This window comes from Mobula birostris, chromosome 25 (assembly GCF_030028105.1).
Source record: "Mobula birostris isolate sMobBir1 chromosome 25, sMobBir1.hap1, whole genome shotgun sequence".
In the NCBI taxonomy this organism is placed as follows: Eukaryota; Metazoa; Chordata; class Chondrichthyes; order Myliobatiformes; family Myliobatidae; genus Mobula; species Mobula birostris.
Genome location: NC_092394.1, coordinates 17,461,315 through 17,474,533, shown reverse-complemented (window position 1 = coordinate 17,474,533; position 13,219 = coordinate 17,461,315). Strand labels below are relative to the sequence as shown.

Here is a 13,219-nt window from a genome sequence, read left to right as displayed (position 1 = left end):
TACTTTGAAATAAACATGAAATTGGATCTACACACACCGTGGTGGTTAGCACAATGCTTTAGAGTACCAGTGACTCGGGTTCAATTCCCGCCTCTCAGGAGTTTGTACGTTCTCTCCGTGACTGCGTGGGTTTCCTCCGGGTGCTCCGGTTTCCTACCACGGTCTAAAGACATACCGGTTGGTAAGTTAATTGGTCATTGTAAATTGTCCTGTAGTTAGGTTTGTTTTAAATTGCTGGGCAGTTCAGCTTGAAGGGCTGGAAGGGCCTCTTCCATATGTCAATAAAATTTTAAAATGCTGGAGGAATTCAGCAGGTCGGGCAGCATCTATGGAAAGGAATAAAGAGCCAACGTTTCAGGCTGACAGCCTTCAGCGGTACTGGAAAGGAAGGGCGAAGGGCCACAGTGAGGAGTGGGGAGGGTAAGGAGTACAAGCCGGAAGGTGTTAGGTGAGATCAGGTGAGGGGGAAGGAAGTGAGAAGCGGGAAGGTGATAGGTGAGACCAGGTGAGGGGGAAGGAAGTGAGAAACCGGAAGGTGATATGTGAGATCAGGTGGGGGGAAGGAAGTAAAAAGCTGGAAGATGATAGATGGACTTGGTAAAGTCACTTAAATACCTCATTTCATGGAATTTTTGTAGTACTTGAAATGCAATATTGTGTAACGTAAATGTCTAGAAATGAAAGCTTGACTTGCTTCTATCAGTTTCAATGCACCTCGGACAAGTTATTCATTTCTTTGGCAAAGGCACAGCTCTTTGGTGTCAATTGAATCATACAGAGGCAGGCTGGCTTTTGCTTTGGCCAGCAATTTGTAAGGGAACTGCCAGCTACGTCCTTCTTACAAGCCGGTGTACTAATGAACTCCATTGCGGCGAGGAAGTCCTAATTGTGCTGGAGTCCAGCACCTCTTCCTGATCGTACTGATTGCAACTTCACGTCTGGCTCTCAGCTCCAGGCAGTCATGACTGCTACACCAAGTGCAGCCCTGTTCATGTGACTGGACTTGCTGACCTTCATTTACAATGTAAAAGTACAGGAGGTTTCAATAAGAAATTAATGAGACGGAAAGCCAATAACCAAAGACAAATGTAATATTTCTAAGTTTGCCTTCAACATGAAACTGGGTGGGACTGTGAGTTATGAGGAGAAGGCTTCAAGGTGACCAAATTAAGAGAATGGGTAGATTGAGGATAATGTAGATAAATGTAAGGTTGTTAACTTCTGCAGGAAACTCAGAAAAGCAGAGTATTGTTAGAATGGTGACAGATTGGGAAATGTTGATGTGCTAAGGACCCAGGTGTCCTTGAACAAAAGTCGCTGAACGCAAACATGCAAATGTAGCAAGCAATAAAGAAGTCAAATGGCATGTTACCCTTTGCTGCAAGAGATTTTACAACCGTGCGTGAGGCCACACCTAGAGTACTATACACCATACCCAAGAAAGGACTTACTTGCCATAAAGGGATGCAACAACAGTTCTTCCTGGCTGCTTTTGGGGAGGGTGGGGCTGGAGGAGAGATTGGGTCATCCTGACTTGTGTTCCAGAGTTCAGAACTTTATTCCTCTTCTGCACGATCTTTTTTTTATTGTAACTTATGGCATTTCTTTGTGTCTTGCGCTGTACCGCAGCCACAATACGACACGCCAGGGATAATAAACCTGATTCTGTTTCTAACTGAGATCAGGACTAATTGAGGTGGTCAAAATTCGGACAGGACTCCAAAAGCATTTTCCCTGGCTGGGAAGGCGAGGGTAGTGTGTCGAGGCAGGGGTCCCTATCTCAGCGTGCAGGGCACGCCATTTAGGGAGAAATAGCGTCAATCAGAGGATATTCCACGACTGCTGTGGAGCCCAAGTCACTGCATCTCTTCAAGAAGAAGTTAAATCAATTTCTGGACAACACAGGCATCAAAAGCTATGAGGAGACAGTGGGTTAATGGGATTAAGATAGATCAGCCAGGGTTTTAGTGAACGACTGAGGGGACAAGGAGCACTGAATGGCCGACCCCACTCCCACTTTTCTGCTTCTGTGCTTCTACCTTTTCTAATTATATTTTAGCAGTTTAATGACTTTAAGCATACTTTATTTTTTATGGTTAATTATTAAAAGTGTTTCTGATTATTGGCGGCACCGAGAGACAGTGAACAACGCCTCTGACGCCACAAGTTGTCTGAAGGCCGTCAGGATGCCTCAGTGTGGCCCTGGTCACTGCCCACTGCCCAATCTGCTGTGCAGGACGGTGCCTGCGGTAAGGTTTTCCGGACAATTGGAGCTGTGCGGGTGCAGAAGCTGTGGAGCAATTCTGGGTTTCGTTTCAGGCAGTGATGGTGGTAAGGGCATCCGTGGGAGAGCACGCTAGTGTCAGTGATCATAATTCAACTAGATGCAATGTTGCGGATAAGAAAAAAAGATAAAAGAGGAAAAAATTGCAAAATGAGGGAAGGAAAGTTTTGCCAGACCGAGGACCAGTCTGGGAAGAATGGAAACTACTTGAAGATAAACACAAGAGGATCTGCTGGAAATCCAGATCAACACACACAAAATGCTGGAGAAACTCAGCAGGTCAGGGAGTATCTACGCAGGGATAATCAGTTGATGTTTTGGGCTGAGACCTTTCATCATCATCTGGCATTTTGTGTGTTACTTGGAAGTAAATCAGAGTATTTATAGAGATCAAGACTGAGTGTAAACATGTTCTCACTACATAAAGCAGGGAGCCACCAATCTAGTGCCCCTTGGATGTCAAGTTGAACAGAACGCAAGATAAGGCAAAAAATTGGAATTTCAATGTAGGGCACTGAGAGCTTAGTACAGGCAGAAAATGCGTAGGAAATATAGGAGTGAAATTAAAAAGGAGATGTAGAAAGCAGAGAAAAGGTATGAAAAACTATGTCATGTTTCCTGATGACGTAAAAGGAGGCTGGCTGCCCCCGGAATCGTCATGACTCTCAGAATTTTCTTATCAATCCCATTCCTCTACTTACTTCCCTGTTCCCCATTCCCTCTTGCATGCCCTGTCAACTTTCCTCTGATTATCTTGCCACAAGTCTGTGGAGACACGGGAGATTCTGCAGATACTGCAAAGCTGGAGCCAGACACACAAAATGCTGGAGGATCTCAGCAGGTCGGGCTGCATCCATGGGGAGGAATGAACAGTTGACGTTTTGGACCAAGACCCTTCAACAGGACTGGAAAGAAAGGAGAAAGAATCCAGAATAAGGTGAGAGGAGAGGAAGGATTACAAGCTGCAGGGGGCAAGTGGCTGGTTGGGGGAGGGAGAGAAGTGAGAAGCTGGGAGGTGATAGGTGGAAGTGAGAAGCTGGGAGGTGATAGGTGGAAGAGGTAAGGAGCTGGGAGGTGATAGGTGGAAGTGAGAAGCTGGGAGGTGATAGGTGGAAGAGGTAAGGAGCTGGGAGGTGATAGGTGGAAGTGAGAAGCTGGGAGGTGATAGGTGGAAGAGGTAAGGAGCTGGGAGGCGATAGGTGGAAGTGAGAAGCTGGGAGGTGATAGGTGGAAGTGAGGAGCTGGGAGATGATAGGTGGAAGAGGTAAGGAGCTGAAGAAGAAAGAATCTAATAGGAGAGGATAGTGGACCATGGGAGAAAGGGAAGGAGGAGGTGACCAGAGGGAGGTGATAGGCAGGTGAGAAGAGAAGAAGTAAGAAGAACGGGGTATGGAAAATAAAGAGAAGGGAGAAGGGAAGAAGAAGGGAGAAGGGAGAAGGAAGAGACATTACCGGAAGTTAGAAAAATCGATGTTCAGGCTGTCAGCTTGGAGGCTACTCAGATGGAATATGAGGTGTTGTTCCTCCAACCTCAGAGGCCTCATCACAGCAGTTGATACTTCTTTAACCTGAGAGTACATTTAAACTGTCCTAGGCTGTACGTTAGAAGAGCAAAAATCTAGAGGCTTTTCTTCAGTCAGAACAAACATAACTGATGGAAAGGCCTCTAATAAAATTTTAAAATTATATTTTATTAAGACTTTACCTACTAATTGCAATCATTTCTTGGCTGTACTAGATGAAGCCAGATAAACTGATGATCCACAAATGATTATTTCCGGACAATCAGGATAAATTATTTCAGTAAGCGTTCCCTGCCTTTGCCCATGCCAGTTGATGAAATACATTTTTTACTAACATACATGTTGAAGCAAGTTGGTAAGAGTTTTGGTCTCACTGGGGCGGGTGTTGGGGGGGGGAAGGAGAATTTCATTTCACAGAGAGCTTCGTGGTTGGACTTTACAAAGACATTTTAATTGCTGACATTGGAACATTAACTGGGGAATGTTGCCAACAATAACAAACAAATCTCAGCTTGGTATGGAAGCAGCAATGCTCAGCAAAAAAAATGTCTTCAGGAAGTTGTCCATCCATCATAGGCAAAGACCTCCCCACCATTGAGAACACTTATTTGGAGCACTGGCACAAGAAAGCAGATTCCATCATCAAGGACATCTCCACCATCCTGGCCATGCTCTCTCCTTGCTACCATAGACAGGAGATCCAGAAGCCCAATGTCCCCCACCACCAGGTTCTGAAACATTAATGACCCTACAACCATCAGGTCCCTGAATCAGCCTGGATAATCTCAATCGCCACTTCTCTGAACTGATTCTATGACCTACAGACTCACTCTCAAGGATTGATTACAACCCTTGCTCTCGGCATTATTTTACTGCAGTTTCTTCTTTTGCACATTGGTTGTTTGTCGGTCTTTGTTTATGAATAGTTTTTCATGAAATTCTATCGTCTTTCTTTTTTCCCTGTAATTGCCTGCAAGGAAATGAACCACAAGTATATGGTAGCATATACACATTTTGATAATAAATCTACTTTGAACTTTTAACTTGGAACAAAAAGAAGCTTAAAGGAAAGAGTGTGCCCACTGTTGAAGGATACAATTGGTGACAATTACCATTTCTTTTTAACTTTGTGAAGTCCTTTGTGAATGGCTTTCTTCATAGATTTTTCAACTGTCTATGCCTCAAGTTTTCATACTGTCACCTTCAACCTTTCCCTCTGTTATTTTTGACTAACAGGAGCTATCTCTTTCCTGTGTCAACCTTTGTACCTGTCTGATCATGGAAGTCACTTTGGAAAATTATATGCAGGATGCTGTTGATTTAAAAATCAAATGGGAAAACTGATGGAAACTCAAGTCTTTTCAGGTCATTATACAAATCACATATTGCAATTTGTGATTTTGCACCCCCCCCGCCCCCCGTGAAATACCAGTTAAAAAGAATAAGCTCCTGCTCCTGCCATTGGGCAGGTGGTATAGGAGCCTTAGATCCCACACTGTTAGGTTCATAAACAGTTATTACCCTACAACAATCAGGCTCCCAAATCAGCATGGATAACTTCACTCACCATAACTCTAAACTAATTCCATAACCTGTGGCCTCACTTTCAAGGACTCCACAACTTATGTCCTCAGTGTTATTTATTATTATTAATATTGTATATTTTTTGTATTTGCACAGTTTGTCCTTTGCTCTACTGTGAATTTCTGCAAGAAAATGAATCTCAGGATAGTACATGGGGACATACTTTGATAATAAATGTACTTTGAACTTTGAAAAGTTGCCAGGCAAGTTGATAGGGTGGTTAAGAAGGCATACGTTGTCTTTATCAGTTGGGGGATTGATTTCAAGAGCCATGAGGCAATTTTGTAGCTCTATAAAACCCTGATTAGACTACACGGAGTATTGTATTCAGTTCTGGTCACTTCAATATGGGAAGGACATGGAAGCTTTAGAGAGGGCACTGAAGAGATTTATCTGGATGCTCCTTGGACTGGTGAGCATATTTTATGGGATAAGTCGAGCGAGCTAGGGCTTTTCTCTTCAGAGTGAAGGAGGATGAGAGGTGATCAAGATGATAAGAGGCATAGATCGAGTAGACAGCCAGAGACTTTTTCCAAGGGTGGAAACGGCTAACACAAGGGGGTATAATTTTAAGGTGACTGGAGGAAAGTATAGAGGAATGTCCGAACTAAGATTTTTACAGAGAATGGTGGGTGCATGGAACACAAAAGCAGGGGTTGTGGTAAAGGCAGATACATTAAAGACATTTAAAAGACTTGGAGAGCTATGTAGGAGGGAAGGGTGAGATTGATCTCAGAGTAGGCTGAAAGGTCAGTGCAAAATCATGGATCAAAGGCCCTGTACGGTGCTGTAATATTCTATGTTCTAATCAAAACTGAAGTATTTAAAATAATTTTGTAGTTGAATTTGTATTAAAAATCATTTAAATACGTATGCCTTGCAAGCTGTTGGCCTTACCCATCCTGAACAAAATGGAAATTTGGAGGCTATCTTGGCTAACAGGGCTATTCATCAGTAACAAAGGTTATCCCTCACCTGTCCGATGTGTATAACGTGATAGGCCAGAACTAGCTGTCAGCAGATAGACGAAACATATTCCTGTTTACCTTTTACCGATCCCCAGATGCCAGCTTGCTAGTAGAAATACTCTTGTGTGTCACAATGCAAATACATGGGTCGGCACAAGTAAGCCCTGCCCTCTAAAAAGCCAAGAGATTCAAGAAAACTAGATAAACCACACCCCTAGGCCTTGCCTCTTCTAAGCACTTAACAGTGGCTGATGAATTTACAATAAAACATACTTAAAAAACTAAGAATGATAAAGAATAAAAACTTTTATAATAATTAAAATCATTAAAGCAAACAGAATTTTAAAACAGGAGAAAGTCTGCAGATGCTGGAAAACCCAGAGCAACACACACAAAATGCTGGAGGAACTCAGCAGGTCAGGTAGCATCTGTGGAAGTTAATAAACAGTCGATGTTTTGGGCCGAGACCCTTCATGAGGACTGAGAGCGAAGGGGGAAGACACCAAATAAAAAAGATGGGGGGGAGGAGAGGGAGGCTAGCTGGAAGGTGACAGGTGAAGCCAGGTGGCAGGGAGAGTTCAAGGGCTGAGGAAGAGGGAATCCGAAAGGAGAGGAGAATGGACAATGGGAGACAGGGAAGTGGGAGAGGACCCAAGGGGAGGTAATAGGCACATGACAAGAAGTAAAAAATCACTGTGGGGAATAGAGGAAGTGGGGGGGGGGGTGGATTTGTTTACTGATAACCATATAACAATTACAGCATGGAAACAGGCCATCTCGGCCCTTCTAGTCCGTGCCGAACTCTTACTCTCACCTAGTCCCACCGACCTGCACTCGGCCCATAACCCTCCATTCCTTTCCTGTCCATATAGCTGACCAATTTAACTTTAAACATCAACATCGAACCTGCCTCAACCACTTCTGCTGGAAGCTCGTTCCACACAGCTACCACTCTCTGAGTAAAGAAGTTCCCCCTCATGTTACCCCTAAACTTTTGCCCTTTAACTCTCAACTCATATCCTGTTGTTTGAATCTCCCCCACTCTCAATGGAAAAAGCCTATCCACGTCAACTCTATCTATCCCCCTCATAATTTTAAACACCTCTATCAAGTCCCCCCTCAACCTCCTACGCTCCAAAGAATAAAGACCTAACCTGTTCAACCTTTCTCTGTAATTTAGGAGATGAAACCCAGGCACCATTTTAGTAAATCTCCTCTGTACTCTCTCAATTCTTTTTGACATCTTTCCTATAATTCAGTGACCAGAACTGTACATAATAGGTACAGTTAGGATAGGAGAAATCGATATTCATTCCATCAGGTTAGAGGCTACCCAGGCAAAATATATATACCCTGAGGGTGGCCTCGTCTTGCCATAAGAGGCCAGGGATTAACACATTGGAATGGGAATCAGAATTGGAGTTAAAACGTTTGGCCACTGGGAAGTCCCTCTTGTGGCAGATGGTGCGGAGGTGCTTGATGAAGTGGTCCCCCAATTTACATTGGGTCTCACCAATATAGAGGAGGCTGCGTCGGGAGCCCTGGACACAATCGGTGACCCCAGCAGATTCGCAGGTGAAGTGTTGCCTCACCTGGAAAGACTGCCTGGGACCATGAGTGGAGGTGAGGGAGGTGGTGAATGGGCAGGTGTAGCCCTTGGGCAGCTTGCAAGGATCTTTTAAAAGAAGTAAACCATCTCCCATTTATCCTTCTGACATAGCCTTTCCAATGAATGGGCTTGCAGTGCCAAGTCTTAACATCAATTATATCTTCAAGGAGGCAGCATCTATCATTAAGGACCTTCCAGGACATGTCCTCATCTCGTTACTATCATCAGGGAGCAGGTAAAGGAGCCTGAAGACTCACATATGATTCATAAACAATTTCTTTTTCTGAATGATCTATGAATACTAACTCACTATTTCCTTTCTGTTTGCATCGTTTGTTTATTTTGTAATTTATTGGAAATTTATCACTTTATACTGTACTACTGCTGTAAAGCAATTAATTTCACAACATATAAGACAGTGATAATAAAATTGGTTCTGGTCCTGAAGTCTAACCTGGGATATGCCAGCACAAGCACCAGGACATTCAGCAAGTTTATGCTCCACCTCAGTATTCCACAAGGAATCAGATGTCGGAGCAAAGCTGGGAAAGTACCAGAGGATTCTCACCAGCAAGTTTGGGACTTCTGCTGTGCTGAGCCAGCAGATCCTCAGAGAAGCGGTAAATGCCGTCCATTTGATATGGGCCTGGCAGAATTTTCCCAGCAAGCTCTAGCCCAATCACATTACGACTAGTAATAGCAATTCAGCAAAATCCTCATGTAACGGATTGGGAATAAATTATTTGCCCAGGATCTTCTTCCCAGAGAGTAGAGTTTATTTTAATATTTCAACTACTATTTTCTTTTTAACAGAATTTTCACACAGTCAGGGTTCTCAATCAGAGAAGATTTAGGCAACTCGGCCCATTGAGTTTTCTCTGCAGCAAATTGCTGTTTTTAAGGTCCTTTAAATTCTTTGGATTTCTTTCCCATCTAATGCTGATGTTTATGTTTGAACAAAAAATAGACTAGAGGGAATCAGCCCTTCGATTTAATATTCAATGTAGACAAGATACTTCAATATGTGACCTTAATTTTAAAGTGTTAAAAATGGAGGTCTTCTCTACAATTAGTGAATACGAACCAATCAGTAGCCAGCTATTCTCCATGTTAGACCTAATATAGAGCTCTTATTTATGTGCCAAGGTTTCATGGTGAACCAGATCAATTTTGCTTCCAAAGTAACTTCACTTCCAGGCAAAACTAACGTTGCTTCCATAATCGAAGATTCAAGAATGCAACTGCTTGAGTGATTTCTGAATCACAAAGGACTATGAGAAGGATGGCCACCATTACTGGCAGGTTGCTGGGTCTGCAACCGCTAACAGGAGCTTTATTTGTTCTATCTACTTAGCACTATAGCATGGAATAGGTCCTTCTGGCCCTTTGAGCCACAGGGCCCAACAACTCCCGACAACTCTAATTTAATCCTGACCAAATCACGGGGCAATTTACAATGACCAATTAAGCTACCCGGTAGGTCATTGGTCTGTGGGAGGAAACTGGATGACCTGGGGAAAACTCCTTATAGGGGACGCCGGGACTGAACTCTGAACTCTGATGACCTGAGCTGTAATAGCATCGCGCTAACCGCTACGCCACCATGGCACCCAGAATGAGGTGGTAGCAACTTCAATGGGGCTTATGAAATCGCTCTCAGCAACTCTCCTCTCTCAGCTTGGTGACCTTCGATGGATGGTCAATAGCACTTAGGGATTCATTGTTTCCACACAATATCTCACATGTACTTTGATAAAACTCATTCAACTTCTTCTTCTCTACCTTTTATTTCCTGCGATCAAGTAACCATTCAAAATCTCCGCACTCCTCCAGTTCCGGTCTCTAGCTCATCCCTAATTTATATTGTTCCACCTTTGGGGACCATTCTACAATTACCTCATCCTAAAGTCTGGAATTATCTCCCTCTCTCAACTTTCTTAAATTTGGGTCTAAACTCTCCAGTCTCATTCCTCCAATTACCTCCTGAGCAATACTGTCAAATTTTGTCTGAAAGAGATCCTTTCAAGTAGCTTGGGGCAGATTGGATGCACTAAATAAAATGCAAATTATTGGATGGTTAAGATTAATCAGTGGGGAAAAGATGCTGCATAGTCTGATCTCACGGCTTTCACTGGGATTCCTAGGTTATGGAACTGCCTTTTTCTCCCTGCACAACCATCTCATAGGAGGTATTACCTTAAACAGCATTACATTAAACAAGGGACGAGCCAGTGTCCAGCTCACTATTCTGCCAGGTTTACTTGCCTCAGCGCTGAACTGACTCTGCAGCTGTGACCTGCGACCCTCGACCCTCGCCTCAGTGCGGAACTGGCTCCATGGTTACGGCCTGCAGCCATCGGGGTCCAGGACCAGCCTCCCTCGCCTCACTTTCACTGACTGTGCGGTTAATGTTCTGTGTGTTATTTGTTTACTTGTTAATTGTTTGCACAATTTGTTCTATTTTTACGCACATTGACAGTCTTTGCCGTGCGAGTTATTTTTTTAACCGGTTCTGTTATTTTTCTTTGTTTCGTGGCTGCCTGCAAGAAGTCGAAATTCAAGGTTGTATACAGTATACATGCTTTGATAATAAATGTTCTTTGAACTTTAAATTCTTTCCATTTCCATAATGAAAGCTTCATAAAATCAGCTTGATCACAATTCCCTTAAATAAGTCATTACTGCCCATAAGAAGCAGTGTACCAATGACTCAGATTTATACAGCAGAGAGGATGCAATAAAGCCAACCCATGTGGAAAGAGAATTTACTCAGACCAACCAGCAGGCTTCACATCTCAGTCCACCTTGAACTGAGCCGCACCCAACTGTCATAAAACAGAGAGCTGCCTTGTTTTTGCTTGGAGTATTGCTCGGAGTGCAGTTGGTAACTGTCAGTGCTGTAATTTATGATGTCTTTTGCAATCTTGTATTCATTTGCTTTTCTTTTTAACTAACCATGTAGGTTTGTATCTTAATTGCTCACTCTCACCTCTTCACCCTTGCTGGTATTTAATAACACCCCCAGATAGGATTATGTGGGAGATACAACACGAAATAGGCCATTCGGCCCTGCCACTTCATGCTGGTATTTATACTCCACTCACATTTCCTCTTTCCTTATCTATCAGTTTAACCTTGCATTCCTCTCGCCCTCATTTGCTTATCCAGAGATTGTCCTTTCCTCTATTCAACCCCCTTTCTGCTCTTCCACCACCTTCCATTCCCTGGCTCTGAACTAGTTTAGAAACTATTACTCCCTCGTGTTTTCCAGTTCAAAAGAAATATCACTGATATCGAAACATGCCTGCAAGAAAATGAATCTCAGGGTAATATTTGGTGACTTTGATAATAAATTTACTTTGAACCTTGAATTTTGAACATCTAGAACAGGTTTACATTTCTGTTGTACCTTTCATGACTTCAGAACGTCCAAAACCATACTACACCAATGAAATACTTTTGTAGATCTGTTGTAAATTTTCGTACAGAAAGTCCCACAAAATGAGAAACAGTAATTATCAGATGAGGTATTTTTGTTTTGTTGTTTGGGTGGGAATAAAGGTTGGCTTGAGCACTCAGAAAAGTTCTTACTTTTCAACAGAGACTCTTATACAGTTGACAAATGGGGCCTCACTTTGGCACATCATTAGCCGGCCAGAACGGGGCACATTACTCAAATGTTTGTTTGTGTTGCAAGATCAATTAAAAGAGACAATTGTAAAGGATAATCACGGGCTTGCTGCAAGAATCAGGAAGTCCACTGTTATACTTCTGGATCCTCTGTGCATTTGACAGCTAATGTATTTGAGAGTGCTCAGTGATGTCTACCGCAAATTTGGTTGAACTCTCACTCAATTTCAAGTCTTAGAAAACCCAACATAAATTTTCATTCATATGGTCCCTTTAACATAGGAGAAAATCTCAGGAACATTGTCAGTAATATTTGGCACTAGTCACACAATGCAGAAGGGAGGGGTTGGCAACACAGCGACTATGCCTAGTGACTCATGTGTAACGCTGAGCTCTGCTCTAGTGTTGCCTGTATGGAGTTTGTACAATGTCCTGTGTCCACGTGGATTTTGTCTGGGCATTCCAATAAAAGACGAGTTGATTGGTGGGTAATCTATGAAAGGAGGAAGGCTGAGCATAGGGCTAGCAACCCCATCCCATTAAAAACCTAATTCTACAGAAATGCCAACGAAAACTCCAAAGATCTCAGTCCTGGGAGAGGAAAGATCTTCGCCTTGAAGATGTATAGGCGGGCTACACCTGGACTTGAAACACTGGCCAGGGCAGCGGACTCTGGTGTACTGCTCTCAGTAGTCTATACCCCAGTAGGGGTGACAGGCTTAAGAACAACAAGAAAAAATTGCCCCCAGTGTGTGTGTGAGAGGTAGAGTCTAGAGGGAGCTGGAAGTTACAGGGGAAAAAAATGAGCGGGGGTGTGGGATTGTTTCATGAGCTGGAATGGATTCCTTGGACTGAAATAGCCTGCCCCTGTGTCCGATGGAAATATAGGAATATGGATCTTCGGAGAACCCTCAAGCAGGAGTAGATGGACTGAGAAGTTTAGTGTGGCGATAACAAAACTGACTGCCTATCAGTCGTGGAATAATCAGATCTGTGCAATCAGATCCAGGAGGAATGGTATAAGGCTGCAGGAAAGGGGAGAAGGAAAGATAAGGGTCTTGAAAGGAAGGATGAGAACTTGAAAATTAAGACAGTGGAGAAAGTCCCAACCAAATCACCCTCTAAAGTAAAGACATAAATCACTTAAAAAAATTCACCCACTGCTGATAAACACAGTGGATCTGTTTAATTGGGCCATTGGTTAATCAGGACAGCCACTTATTTGGGGCAACTCTTAAAGTGTCGAAACTAATTGAAAAAAATTTCTGGGATTCCTGTTGTTTATTTGGGACACTATGCCACTTAATTGGGACAGGAGACTGTTGCCGAATAGGTTCTAACTAGTGCTAGTCATGTGCACTTGTGTGGCTATTAGATGCTATACTGTGCTTTCATTGATCAGTTTTTAAATAGTGTCAGTTGCATGTGTTTGTGTTCATAAAGCAGTAATTTTTGTCACTGATGGTTGTGAGAAATAAGCAGTAAGACAATTCAGAACTGTTTTGCTCACTGCAGTTTCAAGCATTCAGGCTTGGAGATGCTAGAAATGGTCGGGAATGAAAAAGAAACTATTTCACTACTTCAGCAAGTTAGGAACTACGATGAATTTGAAGGTATCAAC

General features: G+C 43.0%; 1 protein-coding gene across 9 annotated transcripts in view; it reads right to left on the bottom strand.

Annotated features, from left to right (window-relative positions):
- hnf1ba (HNF1 homeobox Ba) overlaps window positions 1-13,219 on the bottom strand; it is a 117,807-nt gene that overhangs the window by 17,473 nt on the left and 87,115 nt on the right. The window lies entirely within an intron of this gene.